The 22,131-nt window shown below is 37.1% G+C and overlaps 1 long non-coding RNA gene across 2 annotated transcripts; it reads left to right on the forward strand.

The window, feature by feature from the left end:
• Positions 1-1,133: 1,133 nt before the first annotated feature.
• On the forward strand, positions 1,134-21,770 carry LOC129307289 (uncharacterized). 2 transcript variants are annotated; one of them, XR_008592333.1, is made up of 6 exons: positions 1,134-1,414; positions 2,260-2,461; positions 2,568-2,742; positions 3,751-3,847; positions 5,920-6,014; positions 21,433-21,770. It is a non-coding gene; the product is annotated as an uncharacterized LOC129307289 (long non-coding RNA). The 2 variants fall into 2 exon arrangements; XR_008592332.1 differs by lacking the exon at positions 1,134-1,414 and having other exon boundaries at positions 2,233-2,461.
• The last annotated feature ends 361 nt before the right edge of the window (positions 21,771-22,131 follow it).

Raw genomic sequence — 22,131 nt, forward strand, 5'->3', positions numbered from 1 at the left:
TGGCAAAAATATGGGAGCATCCTTATGAATCAATCAATTTTTTTGGGGATCAATCAAACATTTAACTAAAAAATCCCGTTAGTGAAAAAAAAAAGTTAAAATCAATAAATCAATCGATCTAATTAATAATGATACTACTAGTAAATTAAATTTACAACAAACTGCCAGTAATAAATCATTAACTAATGTTTAGATTCTTTTTCTAGTTTTTTATTGAGGAAATTATATAAGTAACGTCCAGAGTGCTTATTTCATTTAATTAGTTATATAAATATTTAATATATTACTTATTTTTTTAAAATCATTTTTCAAATATTCATATAAATACCCCACATTTGATGATATCTTTGTGATTTCTTTTGTTAAAAGAATCTATTATTTTATTATTTTAAAATTTTATGATATTTTTAATATTTTTATAATTTTACAAATTTTTTATTATCTATTTTAAAATTTTATGATATTTTCATATATTTCTATAATTTTACAAATTTTTTTAATTATCTCATGGTTCTTTTACAAAAAATAAAAAGAGCTATACGGTTTTCAAAATAATAAAATATTTTTTTTAAGATAATAACTAAACAACAATCATTTATCAATAAAAAGTAATATAATTTTAACATAATTGGATTGGATGTCATTGTATTTTATAAATGGAGTTATGAAGACATATTATTTATCACGTATAACTATAAATAAAAAATTCATTACTAATCAAAAGGTAAAAAGTAAATTTAACTAGTTACTTTTAATTAACAAGACAAAAATATTATATAGAACAAAACAACAACGAAAACTATTCAAGATTTTAATAATAATAGAAATAAAATAATAATAATGATAATGATAATAACAAGTATAGCATCTCTTCTTAGTCGAAACATGATCACTTTTCTTTTACATTTATATTTTACGTTCAGGTTTTTAAACTGAGCCCCCCCCCCCCCCAACTGTCAAATATTAATCTCATTTACTCACATTAATATTTAATAAATATTTACTATCCTAATTAAAACTAATTAAACTTATTTCAAACTTCGGGATACCAACGTCTATGAAGATTCAAGAATACTAGAATACCCACCGCCTCATTTGTCGACTCCTCACTTCCCCCTCGCTCCCTACCGCTCTCTCAAGAATGCCACCGCCTTATTTTCTTTTTCTCCGGCGACCTCGCTTCGCTAATTCGCTCGTCCCGGTTCCCTCCTCCAGATTGCTTTTTGTTTCTAACCGATGATCACCAAGAATGGAGGATTCCCTTTTCAAATCTGGCTCTCTGGCACAGGGGCGACGCTCGGATCGTTTCAGTCTTTGTAATCTTACACGCTGGGGTTTTCATAGCTACCATGCTCCTCAATGGAGGACTCCTTTTTAGTTTGCTCGTCCCGGGTCCCTCCTTCAGATTGCTCCGGTAAGGGTTTCAATTTTCCCATGTGGGTTTCTTTTGATTTGGGTGAAATCTTTTTAAATATTGAACAAACTCCACAATCTGTTATATGAAGTAAATGTATTATCAGATTCTCTCTCTTTTTTTTCTCGACCCCTCCAGGTCCCAGCCTTCTTTCTTGTACTGCTTCTCAACACTCAAGTTTGATTTTTTTTAATCCACAAAAAACTTTGAATGTGTAACAATGTATTTGCTTGAACCAACATTATTATGTGCCAATTACCAAGAAGAAAGCAGGCTTATTGAGAGGGCATGTGGAATATCGGCCTCTCGCCTTCGAGTGAGGAGGTCATATTGTGGGATTCCAGAACCTTCAACTATTACGTTCTGGCAAAAAAGAGACCCGGGTGCAACTTGCACTCTAGTCCCATTCTTTTCTTTAGTTTCTAGAGGAGGCCTGATTTTTTTGACACTTGACAGATTTATTATTTTTCGATTTGTTCTCAGGAGAAAAGGAACAGGGATGGAACTCGATCCTCTGAATCGCTTAAATTGTGTCCCCTAACTTTTCCCCTTTTCCACGTATTGGACTGTAGCATAGCACCCTGCAAAACCCAATCCAATTAGGCCCTGAACTCTAAATTCTAAATTTAAGTAAAAAGAAGATGATGATGAAAAACCAATCTCACAACTCAAAGTGACAAATGTTCACACACCTAAATAAATGATTAAATTTTCAGCTTGCGTGTTGAAATAAATCAGGTTTAAAATGATTTATGTTGAAATTTATTTCTAGTTTGTTTAATCCTATCATAATTTGCTGATTATTGAATCAAGCATGGCGGTGCTCAATTACTTGTTCTCCATAGAGAAAAAAATGTCAGTAAAATTAAATTTGGAGGAGGAGAGGGCAAGGGCGAATGGAGGTCGAGGACAGAGTAGTGTGAAGGCGATGCTACCTGACGACAATAAAATTTGGAGGTTAGTGAGGACAAAACAAGCGAAGAATGCCCTGGTGTCATCTCCTGTGCTGATATTGTAGCCATTGTTGCTCGTGACTCTATTGTTCTTGTGAGTTCACTTTGCACATAGACGTAGTTTTCACTCTCTCTGATTAATTAATTAATACATCCCTATATATCAAAAGATTTAATAACTAATTCTGTCATATATTTAGTTATATTGAAGCTTGGAGGACTTGCCTGGAAAGTAAAGCTGGAAAGAAGAGATTCAAAGACAGCATCTAGCTTGGCTGCTGCAAACATTAAATCTCCTTTTTCTTCACTCAGCACTCTCATCTCCAACATTAAATCTCACGGCCTCTCTGCTAGGGGACATGGTTGCCTTATCTGGTATTCCTACTTCTCCATTTATTCCCTTTCTGTAGAATCAATCTTATGTATGTCTGTGTATTGAGGTGTGCTAGTAAGTGGGACATAAATGTCACATTTTTATCAATGACGAAGATACCTATTTTATGTCTCCTCGTTTTAGTTAAAAGCCTCGTCACTTCGATCAATGAAGAAGATGAGCTTTGATATTTTTATTCATATTGAGCAATTTTTTTAGTAACTTTGTAATGAAGTATTTACTGTTATTTACCAGATATGAAGAAAGTTGCCTTGATTAAAAACTCTAGCTTTTTGTTCTGTTGTGTGAATTATTGGTCATTTATTTAAAATCACTCATATCCATTACAAATCCATCAGGCATATATATTTTTAATAAAATTATAATCCCATCAAATCCGTATATTGTTGATCAATGAAATGAATGAATTTATATATCATCATCATAATTCAATTTTCATATATTTTTCATTTTACCCTCACAAAAATTAAACACTTCAGTAGGAAGCCAATGAGTCTTGGTCTCGTAATATTTTTTAAGAATAGCACTCTAGTATGCACTTTTGATAATATCTTTTCATTTTATACTGACTTTCAATTCTGCATTTGATTTTATTAGGTTTCTTTGGATCCTTTGACCTTAAGAATCTGTTCAGTAAAAAAAAATTGCCCTTCGTCCTTTCATAATTTTAATTTATACCTTTGGATGCATACATACTTACATGCAGTTAAGTCTACTCATTATAATAATTTTACTTATTTCTTTCTCTTTTTTTGCCAAAATATTACTTATTTCTTTTAATTTACAAATTATTCACTTAAAATAAGGTTTAATAATTAATTAGATCTTAGATTGGGTAGCACTTATGAGTCAATCGACTTTATGAATTGAATGAGGAATTTTGGTGATTCATTAATAATGTGACTATTGTTTGTTTTAGAATTCTCACGGCATGAATCTTTGAATCTCTCTTGCCATAGTCATACTCAAAGTTTCATGTTTTTGAACAGATCTTGATATTGATGTTGAGCATATCTTGAAGGATTGCATGTTTGGTTGTTTGAGATCACACCTTCAACTTTAAGTGCTTGAAGCACTTTAAATTAGGTTGCATCCTCTCCTTCACTCTTACTTATCATATTGCTTGTTGATTTCTCTGATTGGGAATTGTCTAAGTGAGGGGGAGGTATCCAGTGGGAAAAGCTAAAAAAAAAAAAAATCCATTACATTTAGTTTGGATTGCATTTAGGTTTTTTGACATTTTGAAGCTTTTTTTCTCTTAGTTGTTGCATTCATTTAGGTTGATAAGTTAAGTTTGTCGGGATTGAAGGCTGTAACATTTAAGAGTGTATTTTTGAAAGGGGGGGAGGGGAGTGTGTTTTAAGTCATTTTGCATGGTTTTATGAGTTGGCCAAAATTTTTCTGATTCTGTTTTTGAAAAAGCTTTAGAAAATTAAATAAAAGTTTTGTTTTGATTCAAGGATGCTTGGTTTGATAAGATTGCCAATGAGATTTGAAGCATTAGACTTGGATGTTTCAAGTGTAGCTAGGATAGGATAGAATGTTCTACTTGGTTTGCTTGAGCTAGGGGATAACATAGCCCATATGGAAGGTTATTTTGAGCCTATATTGATTCCTTTCTAGTGTGAATGATCCACTTATTCTATTTCATTCTTCAGAACTTGTTCTTATTCTTTATCATAGCCAGTTTTGCATATGTATTGTGAAGATGATAAAGGCATTCGTATAAAATAGCCAGTCTAGCCAAATAGCCAACCTAACATGATTGTATCCTTTGCTAGCCACTTTGAACCTATTGGTTATTTTCTTTCATTCCATTCATTATTTACTCCCTCATGCTTTCCAGGAATGCAAGTTATGCTATATTATTGTTGGGATCCATTTGCATGTCTAGTATTCAAGTTGTGGATAATCTGAGTTGTATTGAATATTCGATATAAATTGTGAATGAATTGAAGGCGAAAGTTGAAATGATTGTTTTGCAGCAGCTAGAAAAAGAAAAGAAAAGAAAAGAAAACAAGGAGAAAAGGCCAATAAAAAATTGTCAAAAAGAAAAGAACACAAGGAGAAAAAGCCAAGGGAAGATTGTCAAAAAGAAGGAAAAAAAAAGGCAATAGGCAATGTGAAAAAAATGTGGAAAAAAATAGAAAGAAAGAAAAAAAAAAAAGAAGAAAAGAAATAAGAGTTATTGTTTGCTTAGTTATGAATCACCTTGCTCTTAATTGATTAGTATTGTATGTTTTCCATGTCTTGAACCTAGCTTATGCTTATGGATCCCATGTCATTGGTTTGGGAAATAACTGTTATCTATGTGTTATACCCTTTTTCTTTTCACTTGCATTCCTACATCCGCTTTTCACCCTTTACATTACAACCAAATGAAAGACCTTTTGATTCATGTATGCATTATGATAATAAGTGGTGGAGATTTAGAATATGTACAAGCCTATGATAGAATGATTAGATAAGTGGACTTGAGTGAAATTTACCCCTAACTGCTAGTGAGATGAGAGTAAACACTTTTCTTTGTGTGGTTATCTGCCTATCCAAGTTTAGTGGGTTTGATTCCTGAATATTCTAGTTGCATGAGAATCATTTCAGGTTGAGCATGGAGAATCGAATTGGCATAATTATCATTCTGAGCATGATGAACTCATTAATGTTTTCTTGATGAGTGATATTTCTTACCTTCTTTTCACCCTCATTTTTGTTGGTTTTTGTCACTTAATCTTCACAAAAATGAGTATTTTAAAACACTGAGCTATGATTTTGGGATTTTTAAGGTCAAAAGTTTTGGGCCAAAATTGTAATTTTCAAAGATACGTTCAAAAAATTCTCAATTTTTATTGGTTGAAAGAATTTGAGTCATACATTCCTAGGACGAGTTAAGCTTGAGTTCATTCTTCCTAGTTAAGGAATAAATCACGCATTGCTTTAACTTAAGACACTTTAATTACTTAGTTTAGCTACTTCCTTGTTTGCCTTCCAGCTTATGTGTCTGTGTACTGGGTTCAGAACTAACTTTGGGAATAATTGAAGTTTTAGGCTATGAAATTTTCTTATTTAAATTAACTAACATTTATAACAATTAATTTTTCTTTCCACTCTACCTCTTTTGTTGCATGTCTCCCTTCTCTCGTGATGGATTTTTTTTGAAGAGCTTGAGTCTCTTCAGTGAACAAGCTAACCTGAGCCTATGTAAGAACCGATTGGTATCATTGAAGGGCAAGCTAACTTGGATGCACAATTTAATGTAAGTTTTTTTTTTTTTAGGTTTTTTAGGGAGTTTGTTCATTTTTTAATGTCAGGAGTTGATTTATTTTATTTTCATATGGAAATTTTTTCTTCTCTATTCTTGAGGTGTTCCTTTTGCTACTTTAAATTTGAGATGTCTTTGGATATGGAAGTATTTTGCACTAACTAGGTATTAAACAGTAGGTTTCATGATGAGGGTAATTTTTAGGATGAATATTATGTTTGAGTTGGTGGAAGATGTCAAAATGAGCATGTTGAACAATTGACTTATGTCTTGGAATGTTATCCAATGGTACTCTAGCTATAGTTTGAACTATGCATGTAGTTATTGTATGTCTTGGTCAATGTTAAAGGTGATCGCTCGCCTTTGTGCCTTAGGCAGCACAACGCAAAACATTCTCATCCTCTCATGTGAAGAGAGGCGATGGGTTCACATAGGTGCTCACAAGGCGCACCTTTCTTGAGAGAAAGGCAAGCCTTTTGGTGCCAAGTTGCGATTTCTCTGCATAAATTATTCATGATGTATAGTGTGACAATTTTTCAAAGTATTTATATGAAGGTTAAGTGAATTTATACTGATCATTGTATCTATAATTTATGTTAGTTCAAAAGTTAAATTTATTATGTTTATTTGGCTCCACTTCCAGCAGATGAACTTGTAGTGCCTTCCTGTTTTTTTTTTTTTTTGGGTTTTGCTGTCTTCGTAGTTTTTTTCAGATGTGTGTGGAAACTATGGATAATTTTCTAGTCCCATATTCTAAATATGTGATATTTTAATATTTATATTGACTAATTTCCATGTAAAGTATTTAATTTAATAAATTCATTAATTTATATTTGTTATAAATATTTATTATTTAATATAATTAATGTTAATAATTGTTGATGATTGTTTTCTTTTCCTCCTGCTTTTATTGCATCTTCTCCTGCTGCTGCTGCTTCTTTTTCTTACTAATCTTTTCTTTCAATTGTCTTTACTTTTCTCTTTGTAATTTATTTGTAATTCATGTGAAATTGCTTGAAATCTTTCCTTATTTTTTGCCCATCAAATCGTGCTACTTTTATATTTTATATGATTTCATATTCAGTTTAAAATATTTAAATTAATGAATTTAATAATTTAAGTTTGCAATACCAAGGCCATTCCTATACTTCTGTCTTCTATTTTCTTACATATCAGATTGTGCATTAGTAGCAATTGGTTGCTTAGTTTGTAAAATTATATTTTTTGAATTGTGACTTATTTCATTACCTAATATGTAAGATTTCAATCATCCTCTCTTGGTCCTTTATAGGTGAATAATTTATGTGTATTATTTTATATGCCTTTTCCCCTCTCTTTTTCCTTATAACATAAGGTAGAGAATCTATGTTTCTTTCTGTTTCTTTCTATTAATGTTATTAAAGTTGGTTTTTGCTCATTCTTATTTTTTTTATTATTTATATTACAATCTAAATCTAACCATTCCTATATATATTTGTCTAGTTTCATATTATGCTAACATAACTTCATCTGGTTCTAACATATTTGTGTTATTTGTGTATTCATATTCTTGTTTATCCTTTTCTTCATAATTGTTCTTGTTGATCTATTTCACTCTTTGATTTAGCCATATTTTATTTTTCTTTTTATTATTTGGTATATATTCTTGTAAAATTATTTCTGCTAATCTATCATTTTTCTTATAATTTCCTGTAATTTAAATTATTCTTTGAATAATTAATTTTTCAATTATTTTCATCATTTACTTTTTTGATTCATATGATATAATGCTGCACTCTAATAAGCATTAGTATATATAATTCATATTACATCATTATTTATTGGAATTGATTTTTCTTTATTTTGGTTTATTATTTTTATTTTTCTTTATTTTTTTATTTAATTGTGGAAATTTACAGAATTATAAGGAAAAATGGTAGATTAACAAAAATAATGATACAAGAATGTAAACCAGATAATGAAAAGAAAAAGAAACTATTTTCTAAATGGTAAAGGTTAGGGTTTGATTGTTAATGGTTATTTTCAATTCATAGAAGTTATGAGTCTAACTTAAGTAGAGTTAATGAAAGTAGATTAGATTAAGTAAAATTTGATATTTATGGTTTTATGATGATTGATAGTTAGAGGATATTTCATAAATTTGGTGGTTGGGAATAATGTCGTTTTTGTTACGAAAGGGAGAAGTCCAGTGAAAGCTAATAGCTCCGCTGGAAAGGCATTGAAAGGGGATTTAGACTTAGTTAACCTTGGCGTAACCTCACCCTCAATTAATTGAGAAGTAAGATAGGGCGAATTGAATTAGGTATAGCTTTCCAGGTTGGCTTTTAAGTCAGCCATTAGCGCAAGTAAACAGTAAGCAAGAAGCTACCTCATATATGCTATATGAGTGACTTCGTGCCTATAAGGGGAGTCACGAAGTTCTCGACTGTAAAGAAAGAGAGGGGTGATATAGGATTTTTGAAGGCAATCTAATGTGCACAGCTTTGGAAGAATTTGTACTTTCACTAACCCGAAGGTCTGTACCAAGCTATTAATAAGCGAAAGGCCTTTAAAAGATCGGTTGTATCTTCTTTAGTTAAAAAGGAGCTGCTCATTCATGTTAGTGTAGAGGATCCTTCTCACGAGTTCGAAATGGAAGACTCGCGAGTGAAGTACATTCTACCTTTGATAGTCTCTGATGGTCTAACTAAGGAGGTCTTTTTGGTCTACACTACCTGGTTAAGCGGATTCGTGAGTTAGGGTAAAAGTTTGGTTTGTTCTTTGTTGCTTTATATTTAAAACAAGTGATGCAGTATTATTCCACTACAGGAAAATACCTTACTCCCTATCTGTTTTCATCTCTCTAACCCGTTTCGGTTTGTCTCGTATCATTTCTCCCTGTCATCGAAATATGATTAGTAAGAGGGATGACAGGGCAGATGTCTTGGTGAGAGTGACCTATCGATGGGTCCCGTGCGATTCGATTCAAGACTGCTTTCTTATTGGTCCCACAGGTCACTTCACTTCTCTTGAAGAAGGGAAGAGGTAGTCTTACCTCTTCCAGCAAGTCAAAAATTGCTGACATGGGCTCAACTGAAGTCGAGGAGCTATCTAACTAGAAAGCAGTTCTTGCTCCGGTTTCAAGGAATCCCTAAAAAGCCCGGGTCAAGACTAGACTAAGAGTAGGTGTGTAAGCAGCTAATCCAATAGTGCTTTTTACGGAGAAGTCTTTCAAGTCATTCGATTAGGGGCACTAGCTACCTTTTTCTAGATTTGTGGCGAGAGGCAGGAAAGTTCGTCTATATCACAGCTTGAGACGAGACCCAGGGGGCAGTGAGCGTAGTTTACGGAGCAGGAGTCATAGTTCCATTAGTGAAGGAATTCGAACTATTAGCGGCCCTCTTCACTCTTGCTATCACTACTGCCACTAGAACGCTTGCTACCCACGTTGTTATCTTAGCCGAAGTCCACTCATCTATCTCTTCCTTTGCAACCATTTGTATGGGCATTTTCGCTGGCTCACTCGTCCCAGCGATCAAACAAAGCAGAAAGGTCAAGTGAAAGGATTCGGCTCTTTGCTCCCTTCTTAGCATTTTAGCTTGGGAGAGTTTTTGCATATTATGAATCAAATGATAACAAGAGGAATGTAATATAATAAATAGAGTTAGATGAACTCTATATGCTTCCTATGCATTCTTCCTCCTAAGAAAAGGTCCATCGAGAAAGCAAAGCTGACTTAGTTTGCTGGATTTTCGATATTTCTACTAAGTCGATCAACCCGTAGGCTTCCTTGCCCCACTAAATAGGATTGGGCATCCCGATTTTGATTGAGAAAAAGGCCAAGATGAAAATACGTTGCTGCCCGAAGTGTAGGGAGAGGGCTTCTGCCATGTCTAGTCTAGGTATTTTTATCTTTTCATTGATATTGCATGTGCGTAAGAAATATTCTTCGTAATCTCTAAGTAAGCCATCCTGCGTTTAGTTCCTCCTTGGAAGTCGACGTCTTTCTACAAGCCATAAAAATTCTTTGACCTTTACCACCTAGAGCAAATCCTGTCTAAGTAGAATCCCCTAGTAAGTGCAACTACCCGGCATAAACGCGAGATCTTCTCTTGCCAGTGAATAGGCAAGCTTCTAGAGAATTCAGAATTGGGCCAAGATGTTCGCTTGGCTGTTAGGGGCTAGGAGAAATCTCTTCTTTCCTTTGTTAACTGGATATACAAAGTTGAAAGTAGGTATCTACTTGAGCTTTTTTTTGGGCTATCTAATGTCCTCTTTTGCGAGCTCTTTGCTGTTATAGAGAATGTAAGTGGTGGAGAGGATGAAGTATCAATCAATGGAGGGCGATTCACTAAGAATATTAATACGCTTTAGTGGGAGGCGGAAGGCTGATTAGTTAGATCTCGCCATCCTTATTTTTCCAACCCGATTGAGGTTGGATCAGGAATGATTAATTAGCTTTTCCTGTGTTGGTTAAGGCTGAGTTTATAGTTTCATTTTCTCTTAGCTACGAATGACCCAGGAGCAAGCACTAGCAAAACGTGACGAGAAAGGGTAAAAAATACCTAGGTTCCTGCACCCAATCCTGCTCTTAGGCCACTAAGAAAAGAACAAGGATTGACTCTTCACTGAAGAATTGCAACAGCAAAGCAAAGTAAAAGGCTAACGAATACAATGCCACTAAAATTTGAAATACCACCGATTCAATAGTGAATGAAACGAATAAAGCATTATACTCCTATCTCAGATGAGACCACTTTCCTACTTCATTCATTTTACTTTGGCCGGAAGAAATGAAACCTTCTATAGCTCCGGGAGCTGCTTTCACAGTAGACACGTGCCCTTACCTTAGGAGCAGTTGGAATGTATCTTTCTTCATTTGTAATTGGACAAATTTGAATTTCCTTCTGTTGGGCTGACCCTTGCTTGCCCCTGACTCCTAGCTTTTGCCTGCTTTTTGAATTCCTCCTTGCTTTCGACGTGGGTGACTGCAATAGGTGCCCTTTCATAGAAAGGCAGAACCAGAGCGTGGATTTGGGCTTTCACCTTTGCCTTTCGATCCTTCCGGTTGGTGCACTCAATGTGATGCTAGTCTCAGAGTAATGACCTGGGAACAATCTTGCCAGTAAGATTGAATCTTTTCATACTGAACCAGGAAAGACAGAAAGGGATAGCCACCTTTGCCTCAATCTAATGCCAGGATTACCTCGTTGAATGGCTTAACGGGGACTTAGACTCTATTTAGGAGAATAGATGCACCACTTGCTTTCTTTTCGGATATTCTTTTCGTAGAATAAATAAATAGAATCGTCTGATACTAGACGAAATGCACAGAAGACCTTGGAATGCCCGATCAGGATAAGGATAACAAGGTCGATGTCCTTACTAAAGGCAAAAATTCACACCTAAGAAGAGCGGGCTCGGTCTATCGATTACAATCCACTAGGAAGGAAAAAAAGACAGAGACAATAATCTCACCGCACATGAAATGAAGCAGAGACCTAAACAACTCGAACATTATGGCACCTAAACAACTTGAACATTATGGCAATGAACTGTTATTGATCACGGACATCCGGATTCAAAGCAAAACTTGCCACTTGTCCTTGACTTTCAGGTCGATTGTTGAAGGACTCGAGTGCGTTTAGGTATGAAGTCTTTATATTCATCTATGGCCACCAACAAACTTTCTTACAATACCTCTCTTGTCTCACCAACAAAGATGTCTTCTAACAATGGAGGGAAAGGAAAATCCAATCCCTTGTTGATGACAATCGTAGGGCTCTGACCGCCCCTCCTGCAGCCTTTGAGGAAGAACTCCCTCATAATAGGTCCGGAATTTGCCTCCACGTGGCACGCACGTGATGACACACAGTTGGTTACCCGGGAGATAGAGATAGAACTGTAGCGATCCCCTCTCCTACTTCTATCCAGTCAAGATCACTAATTAGCAGATACATTTCAAGGTCGAGTTCACCAGTCCGTCCTAATAGTTTGAGGGCCGTGAGAAGCATCCCAAAGGGAGGAGAAAGATCTTGCTTTGAGGCTCGCTTTAGATCGAATGATTCCATGGGGCTTATATGGAGCTAGTGATGGGAGCCTCCCGGGCAGGGGAGGTGATGATGCTGCTTCGCTTCCTCGCCTGGCACTGGAAAGAATCCATCATGCATGGTTTAACCCTCATGCTTAACAATAGCTAATCGTACCTCCAATCCAGTATACCATATCCGCGTAAACTCTAGGACTTCCCTTCCGAGAGAAAAAGTAAATGTTTACTTCGCTTAAGCAATTCCGTCCGGTTATAAGACTTGCATCTAAAGCAAAAGGGATTGGGGCTGTTTTGTCATTTTAATATGCTTAAGACTCCCATGTTGTAAAACTATGGATTTAACAAACAAAAACATGGATTTCCCTCTTCTTTCTCGTTCAAGCGATACAGCCACTATCTCCCGATCGCTAAGGGTTCCCTTTCTTTTGCTTCTTCTTTGATTGAAGGAAGGGCCACGTCTGAGGCACTGGCTTCCCACTCAAGTCTTATAACTTTTAAGTCCCACGCCCAATGTGGGAATTAATGAAGAAGTAGTTCTACTAATACCAGAGCTCCACTTGGATTATCGTAAAATGAAGTAAGCAACTTATTAGATTGCTTTCTTTTTCGAATCTGGAAAGCAGCTAGAAGGTAGTGGAGTGAATTCAAATTCCTTTGCTTTGTTTGCTCTGGATGCTGCTATCAAGAGAAGCATGAGACCAAGTCAGACGGTTGAAGAGTCTCGCAATGAGTTTGCATTTCATAGGTACGACCTAATAGCCCTATTTAGGGATGCATCGGAGGTCTTCCACCTGTTCAATCAAAGAAGTTTAGGAGAGAAGTTACTTGACCAAGAAGGAAAGTAGCTAAGGAGTCTCAAACAGATCTAAAAATGAAATGAAGTCTCAGTATACTGATTGACCAATTAGGTCTTGACTAATTAGCCTAAGTAGGGCATACCCATACAGAAGCGAAAGGGGATAAGCCCTAAGGCAGCTTTTGCTTTTTCAGCTAGGGGTTTCCTTTTTTGGGGGCATAACTCGAAGAAGAGGCAATAACCGGATAATCGACTAAGAAAGGATTAGGGAATCCCAAGTAAGCTAGAGTAAGCATGGGATATTAAGTATATTAAGCTAACCTGCTAGCAAAGAGTTAGCTATTGAGTGAGTCCTTCCCAGGTGAGGAGGTGAGGAAGTTTATAGAATAAGTAATGTGATATGAAAGAGAGCTCTATAGTCAAGCAAGCTTCTTTCAAAGAGTAATGGGTTTCCGTTCTTCATTGTAATGTCCGTTCTATAGGATGATCGTTCTATACCTATAAGATGGACGTTCTGTGGCAAGCCCCTCTATCGATTGTAAGTTCCCAGCCCCAGGTATAGAATTAGAGTCTTTCTCCAGTTTGAGATCCAGCTGGCTAGTTTGAAAGTGTGTACAAAACAGGGGTAATCTAGTAGTAGTACTGGTCTCGATGGTGATCTCTTTTTTTTAGGGTCCAAGCCGATACTTTTCCCATCCTGTGATTAAGGCTGTGATAAAAGCCTGTTTTGTAAAGCCAGTTAAAGGCCAGCAAATGCAATCTCTGAGTCTAAGGAAATTGCTTTTATTTTACACCGGTGTGAGACCCTCCTTTTCCTTCCTTGTGCAAACCATTCCAGGACTGGATTCAATTTTCTAAAACCAATGAAGATATTTGCAATTCTCTTCTCAATGTCGTGCCAGCTGAGGGAATAGTTTACAGGCAAGTTACATTTGCTATGGAACCAGTGGTCAAGATCAATAGGCCAAGTTACTTTGAAAGCCTTCCAATTGGAGTTCCCTTTGTAATTATAAGCCCTGCCGAGCTTGTTGATGTTTTAGAAACCACTTTGCTCTGCTTGCGGGTGCGTGCTACAAACCTGATTGATAAGGGTGTCCATTGTGATCCTAAACATTTCTTTTTGGTCTAGTGCCCCCAATGTAGCAGGCTTTAGTAGTGGTTGTTCAGGTGTGATGCACCACCAAACTAAGAACCCCAACATTAGGCACAAAAGGAATAGGCCACTGAAAAGAAGGTATGGTTGGTTGTGGTAAAGGAAGGACTTCGGCAACGAGTTAACCCACTTGTACCAATAGGCGCAAGAAGTGGAGTTTCGGTATTCATAATATAAGGTCCGAACCTGGGCATCCTCACTAGTCAGCCATGTCATCCTTTCTTGAACCAGTATCTGTTTGGTTTAAGAAGCCAACACGAGAACGAGTTGAACCCGCTTGATCGAAAGCTTCATTTTCGTGATGAGGAAAGAAAGTCATCAAAGCGGCTATTGGGTAAGCCAGAAAAAGAATCAACATCAAATGAACATCGTCTCTCAGAGATTAGCGAGAATTGTTCCGACCGATAGATGAGTTTGAAAATTCGATTAGGGTAGGGCGAGCAGTCCCCACTAGATAGGCAGGGAGCAGCTCGACGATAAGTATCGGAGATGGAGCAAACTCCTCACAGTACCCAACGGGCAAAAGAGGCAATTCGCTAATATGGAGCTGTTTATATCAGCTTTCTTTCCTCTGACTCCTCTTCCCAGGCTGGTAGAACTATTGGATTCCTATTCACTCAGGTATTCATTCTTTAAAGCCTTGAACTGAGTGTGGGCTTGATCCCTTCTCTGGTATCCCTTCCTCAGGGATGTCGCATATTAGCCTCAGCCTCAGTAGCAGTCGCACATGTGCCGTTAACACTATAATCTAGGATGTCCCTGATGCGTTATTAGGAAGAGAGGCCTTACATATGCAATTTGAGTGGCGAATTAAAAATAGAAGAGAGAACCGTAAGTCAAACATTCTAAAGTAAAAGAAAGAATCAAGAAGGTCGCTGACTGCTACTAAGAACCTAACAAAACTTGAAAACCATTAAAACAACCAAGGAACGACTTGAACCGAGTGCTACCCGCTTTCCTTTCGGTTAGCTACCCTCAACCGCACAAGGGGCTTTACAAAATAACAGAACCGATGAGAAAGAAAGAAGAAAAAGCCAGTCCGAATTCTGGGTAACAGCTTAGGGGAGGGGCAGCCCTATAAAACACCTATACTCCTCATCTGTAAAATCTCGATAGAATTCTTGGTAAATGGCAGATTGCCTATCGTGAGCGTTTAGGTCTTGAATAAATGAGCTGAGACTCCCCTCCATGAGATTACGTTGAAAAGCATGCTCTAAGCTGCTTACAAGCTCTACCTTGCTTTGAATATAAAAGGTAAGCTTCCTTTCTGATGTCAGTATAAGGCGAGAGTTCCATTATGCGTGCTTTATTGTGTTCGTTAATCATTAGTTCTTGGAGTCGCTCCTGCAACAAGACAAGGCTTTATTTTCTAGAAACTCTAATTCTTTATACTCTTTGTCCCATACTCTCGATAATGGTCGACATTGAGCGCTTGATTCAAATGCTCTCGAACCTCCCTCTCATAGTCACCGGTATTATTCTGCGGAGGAATATTCTAATAGGCCATATTTTCAAGACGACATATTCTATTATATATCTTGGTCTTGTTCTCGACTAGAATCTCATTTCGAAAAGTAGCAAGAGATTTAGAACTTGATTCAGACTCTAAGGTCAGAAGACTGTCAGCTCCGTTGTCGAAAAAGTCAAAAAACTCAAAGTCTAAAGGTTGAGAGCCCATAGTAGCTAATAATAAGTCCAATTGAACTATAATAAACCAAGTATGAAATCTGTATAAAGCCAATAAATGAAAAACAAAACATGAAGACTCCTTATCGTTTGCACATATAGATCTAATTTGAGTTTAGGATTTATTCTCATCTGGAAGCTTTTTTTAGGATCGCAATTTCCTGCGAAGTCGGTGCCCATAGCGATATCCTAATTCGGCTACCTCTCCCACTCATTAAGGCAAAACAAACTATTGCCAAGGGAGACTGGAGTTCTCTATGCCCCTTCACCTACTAAAGGATCAATTATGGGACGGCTACGCTTCTCAAGGTCCTTTGCTTCAGAGTGACCCCGTTGGGGCAATCCAGTCACCCAAAGATTTTGTTTGTTGCTGCAGTATATTGGTTATTGGGGGTTAAGGCTTTTTCTTCTCAAATTGGAAATGAAATTCATTCATTCTTTTCTCTCTTGTAGTGCTAATTCTTAAAGTGAAAGTGGTTTCGTTTAGTACGAGATCGCTTCACACCTTGCGGTGCTTACACCTCTCGCTTATCGAAGTTCTATTCAAAAACCCCATCCGAGAACTTATATAGAGAAGGATTTCTCGCGGCGCTGCAGTTCTTCCATACCAACTTAGCTGCCTGGCGCTGCTATTAGCATAACAACCGGTACACCATAGGTTGGCCCAACCCAATCCTCTCGTACTAGGGTTGGCTCCTTGCAGTTCTCCCTTTAACACTAACAGTAGATAGGAACCGAACTGTCTCACGACGTTTTAAACCCAACTCATGTACCACTTAAATCAGCAAACAACTAAACCCTTGGGACATTCTTCAACCCCATGATGTGATGAGTCGACATCGAGGTGCTAAACGACTCCATCGACAAGAGCTCTTGGTAGTCATCAACCTGTTATCCCCGGCATACCTTTGATTCGTTGAGCGAGAGCCCTTTCACACGGGACTCCAGGATCACTATGGTCGACTTTTGCCTCTGCTCGACCAGTCGGTCTCACAGTCAGGCAGGCTTATACTATTACGCTCACGAGCAGAATCTTAACTTGAGCCTATTTTTGCACAACTTTGTTACTCTTTAAGAGGCATTTGCCCCAGATAAACTACCTACATTGCAGTGTCCCGCCCCCCCCCCCAATTTTTGGTGTGGCGGTTAAGCATCCTTAGACGAAAGAGCGGTCTTTCAGGATTGGTCGTTGTGTGTCATCACCTCCTACCTGTCCTACACATTCGATCAAGGTTGTCACTGCGAAGCTATAGTTAAGGTGCACGGGGTCTTACCATCTAGCCATTGGTACTCTGCATCTTCACGGAGAGTTCAATTCATCGGGTCCATGTCAGAGACAGCGGGGCAGTCGTTACATTATTCGTGCAGGTCGCTACTTATGCGACAAGGAATTTTCCTACCTTAGGACAATTAGAGTTACTGTCATTGTTTATCGAGGCTTTCATTCAAAGCTTATAACACTTCTCCTTCTAACCTTCCAGCACCGAGCAGGTGTCAGACTCTATACATTGTGTTACCAATTAGCAGAGTCCTGTGTTTTTCATAAACAGTCGCTACCTGCTGGTATGTGCCGCTTTCCTAATCAAAAGATAGGAGAGCACCCCTTCTCCCGAAGTTACAGGGTCATTTGCCGAGTTCCTTCGACATGGTTCTCTTAAGCGCCCTAGTATACTCTACTTGTTCACCTGTGTCGGTTTGGGGTACGGTCAGTTCACCGGGAGGATCGCCTTCCCAATTCAAAAGTTTTTTCCTGGAAGTTTCAACCTTGTTGATTATGACAATAGTTGCGACTATAAACAGACTCGCGACTATGGCTGGGCTTTAGCTCTGCTCTCTCGCAACCCCTACTCTAATCAAAAGACTAAAGGCCCCTACTGAAGATTGAAAAGGCGAGCACTGAAATGAGAAAGATCATTTATGACGCTGAACGACACTAAAAAACACTAAAGAGCACAAACGAAAGTGTTTCGAAAGGTGTCAGCAGGTGCGCGGAGACGGAGCCCAGTATGTTCGCCTGCTGGGTCGAGTGTTCGCCCACTGAAGACTCTTCGCCTTTAGATAACAAAAAGTGTCAGCCAAAATACGACGAGAGTTTTGCCTTTGGAAGCGCCAGTCGTGTAAGGCGCCTCGTGGTAAGGCCAGGCCAAGTCAGAAAGGCTTTGATGACTCAAGGTTCATATTAGGGAAAGGAGAGTGAGGGAAAGAGGGGGCAGCCCTCAGCCCGATCATCCAATTCACTCTAACAGACAGGCATGGTTCTGTAGTCAAAGCAACTTCGTCACTTTCGTGTACCCCTCGGACGACAGCCCTTTCGGGGGTTCCTTAGAGATCGATTCACTCTACGTAGATTGACTGAATGCAGAAAGCCATCTACTGTCAGGCGATCGTGTTTTTCACAGGATTTCTCGTTACTCATGTCAGCATTCTCACTACTGATATCTCCAGGTGTTGTCACCAAAAACCTTCCCCGATTGACAGAACATCCTGCTATTGACACTTGAAAAAGCAACTTTCAAGGTCTCGTCGCTTCAGTGAATCACTTGAGCCCTGATACATTTTCGATGCCATGGAGCTAGACTAGTGAGCTATTACGCTTTCTTTAAAGGATGGCTGCTTCCAAGCCCACCTCCTGGTTGCCATCGCTCGATCACTTCCTTTTCCATTAAGTGATTGCTTAGGGACCATAGCGTACGATCTAGGCTGTTTCCATCTCGACTTTGGATCTTAGCACCCTAAAAGTCTGTCTATACAAATGATAATGGCCTATAAGAGTTTCCCTAGGGTTGGTAAGGCAAAATGGGGCCACTCTAGCCTATTGAGTGCTCTACCTCGAGCCATCAACATCATACGCTCTACTGAAATAGATTTCGCAGAAAACCAGCTATATCCAATCTTGGTTGGCCTTTCACCCTTAGCCACAAGTCATCCCTGAATTTTGCCACATACATGAGTTCGGTTCTCCAAGGCCTGTTAGAGCTCTCTTCAACCTGCACATGGCTAGATCGATCGGTTTTAGGTCAAATAGGAAGAACTAGTTGATTCCACCTCTGAAAAGTGCCTATACCTAATGGCTTAAGCCGTTGTTCCCATATTCTCGCTGACCCATCATGCAAAAGGTATGCTATTAGAGTGAGTGCGCTTTACTAATAGAATCTCTTATTTGTTCCATCCTTAGGAGGGGAGAATGATGCAAACGAGAAACACAGTTGGCAATGTTTTGGTAAATTTATTCAGACAAGAACAAGAAGTTTCAATAGAAGTGGAGAATGAAGTAGTTCCAATCGAAGAAGAACAAGTAGAAATGGGACAAAACCAAGAACAACCCATACGCTCCATAGGTAGGGATAATGTGTTGCTCAATTTAAGAGCAATGATGGAAAGAATTGAGAAGAGATTGGATGTGCATGACAAGATTCTTGAGAAGAAGCCCGAGGAAAGGTATAGTGGTACAGTTGAGAAAATCGAAGGTAACCACGAGAAGAAGAAAAGAGTTGAGATACTTGAAGAGGTGCAAGGGCACGAAGATGAGGAGTAATATGAAGAGAGTACACGAAGAGACTAATGCGTTTTATGAGGCTGACCGAGAAAGAACATAAGGGTTCCATCGACTATGTACTTAAGAGATTCACGAGGTTGAATCCTCCTCACTTTAACGGTTCCATTAAGGATAGAGCCGGTGAGAAGTAGATAGATTGATTGGAGACAATATTCTCAATGATGACCTACATGACTATAATATCTTGTAGTATTCTCACTCCATTAAACATAGTTAACCATTATAACTCCTAATAATTAGAGACTTAACTCAAAGTGATGATTATCAAGGTTTAATTCAAAAGTAAGGAATCCCAAGTTTTCTAAATAAAAATGTTTAAATCAATCAAAATCTTTCAGATCAGAGTAAAAATAAGTTACGGAATCATGGGATACCTCATAAGAGTAAAAAGGAATTAGAAACAATTGAAAAATAAAACATATGATGTGATACAGGGCAATGCACTACATATTGGGAGTATTTTGAAGCTCCTAAATATCACAGGTAAGCTTTCCTACTTAAATATTCTTCTCTTCTACCATTTTCTAAATGGTAGAGGTTAGGGTTTGATTGTTAACGGTGATTTTCAATCCATAGAAGCTATAGGTCTAAATTCATTGACTTAAATAGAGTTAATGGGAGTAGATTAGGCTAAGTAAACTTGATATTTATGGTTTTATGATGATTGATAGTTAGAAGACATTAAATGTCCAAAATTCTCATAAATTTGATGGTTGAAAATAATGTGGTTTTATTAATGTCCATTTAAGAGCTCAATGTTATTAATGAGAATTAAAGGACGCTAAGAAGCCTTATGGGTACTTTTACATGAGTCAAGAATAAATCCTAAGTATTAAGAAATGATGAAGTGTTAATGAAAAATAATTCAAAAATAAATATTGATGTTTTGCATGGTAAATGCTTGTAGAGTAACTACCATTAGAACTATTCAAGCTTCTTAGTAGCTTTGGGAGTGAGTAATTGAGGGGTGAAGCCTTTGACCTCTCAAAGGCTTGAGGTAATAGGGAAAAATTCTATCTTATACTTTTGTGTGTTTATTAGTTTATGAATTTATGATTTATCATTGAAATGTTTAAATTAAAAAAAAGATATGCAAGCATGGCTTGATTTGTTAGGAAATTCACTAGATGAAGTATGTGAATTTTATGCCTTGTGATGTAAAATTTCTTTGAGAACAAAATCAGTGGATTTTTGTATTAAGTTTATTGGGAGTCCAATGATTTTGTGAATTGAGAAGTAACATGAATTTTTGTTTATGAAAAGTTCAATGATGTTTTAAAATACTGGAGTTTAATCATTTTGAAAGTGTGAAGTACAAGAATTGTGAAGTTAGAGTTCAACGACTTGTTTGTTTTGAAGTTCCATGAAAAAGTTATTAAGAAAGCTCAATGATAGTGTAATGATGAAGTTTAATGAAAATTGATAATGTGAAGTTCTATGAATTATATATGTGTGAATTATGGTATGAATGTGTATTGCATGATCTTGAAAGGCGGGAGTTCGACTAGGAAGAGAAGTAGTTGATAAAAATTCATGCGGTAACACCCATCCGTGAGATGGTTTGCCTAATCGATTATATATATATTGTCCCCCTTGTTCAATGAGGTACTGTCCCACTAGTTCAACTAGGGACTCGAATCTAGCTAATTATCCACTGGTTCAATAAGAAGGCTAGTCTAGGGTGTATAACACCTCATAATGTGAGAAATTAGGAAAACCATGTTCCATATGTGAATTGGGTGCACCTTAGCTGGGTAATCCCCTCACAAGTGTTTAGGTTAGGAAAATCATAGAATATAGACTATCCCATTAAGTTATAGCCCATGGTTTCATGTTAGAGGAATAAGGATATAAGGGAGGTGTGATCATGCATATATTGATTAAGGACACTTGTTGTTTATATTATGTCCCTAATGATGATATCACGAGTTGAGTCTTAATTTCTTTCAATGTATTTATCAATGATTTGTATGACCAACTCTTTTTATATGAAAAGTACCAAAAGCATTGTTTCTCAAGTAAATGTTATTATGTGAGTAGAATTGTGAATATCTATTTTCAAATGTTTTACATGGCCTAAAGTATTGACATTAACTGCGACTTGCATTTAAACTAATTGATATGTATTAGTATGGATTAGTCGGACCTTGGTTACTGAGTAGTTATACTCACCCCATTATCTTCAAATTACAGGGAATAGCTCAAGAGGTATGGACAGAGAAAAACACCTAAAGGCTTAGAAACGCGATCCTTTTATAGTAGGTCTCCTTATTTTGAGTAAACTTATGTGTATGACAATTTCAATTGTCAATTAGGAATTCTCATTTGTTCCTTACTTGCATTATATGAGTTGTATATTGTAAGTGTATTTTGGGCCTTAGGGAGTGAGTTGACGAATATGTGTTATTATGATAGGGCCAAAATACTAATACAAGTAAGAGTAGAGCATATTATGAGATAGTTTGGGAGAACTTGATGAAAATTGTGGTAAACTCCCTTTTTTATGTTTTTGAGTTTAAAGAGTTGAATAGTGAAAATTTAATCTAGGAGTATTTCATGTGATATGGTGCATTGCACTAGTTAATGATTTATATATGGTGTCAATGGCTATTGGCCTTTGATATTTGGTTTGGACACTTGATTTTATAAAGATTGTTGTAAAAGTGTAAGTTTTGAAAAGTGTATCCAATTTTTATTTTAGAAATAATTTGAGTCTGAAACTAATGCCATAAGATAGAGGTCGGAGAGAGCTTTATATAGACACCTAGTTCGCATCATGCAAACGTCAGATATAGATATGGGGTGCATCAAAAGTTGGCCCTAATGCTGTCAAATTCATAGTAGAATTCACTATTAAAATTCATGCAATTGTGCTGTGGCGCATGGTGCCAT

The sequence above is a fragment of the Prosopis cineraria genome, unplaced genomic scaffold (genome assembly GCF_029017545.1).
Source record: "Prosopis cineraria cultivar Desert tree isolate PC_DT_omini unplaced genomic scaffold, ASM2901754v1 PC3, whole genome shotgun sequence".
Lineage (NCBI taxonomy): Eukaryota > Viridiplantae > Streptophyta > Magnoliopsida > Fabales > Fabaceae > Prosopis > Prosopis cineraria.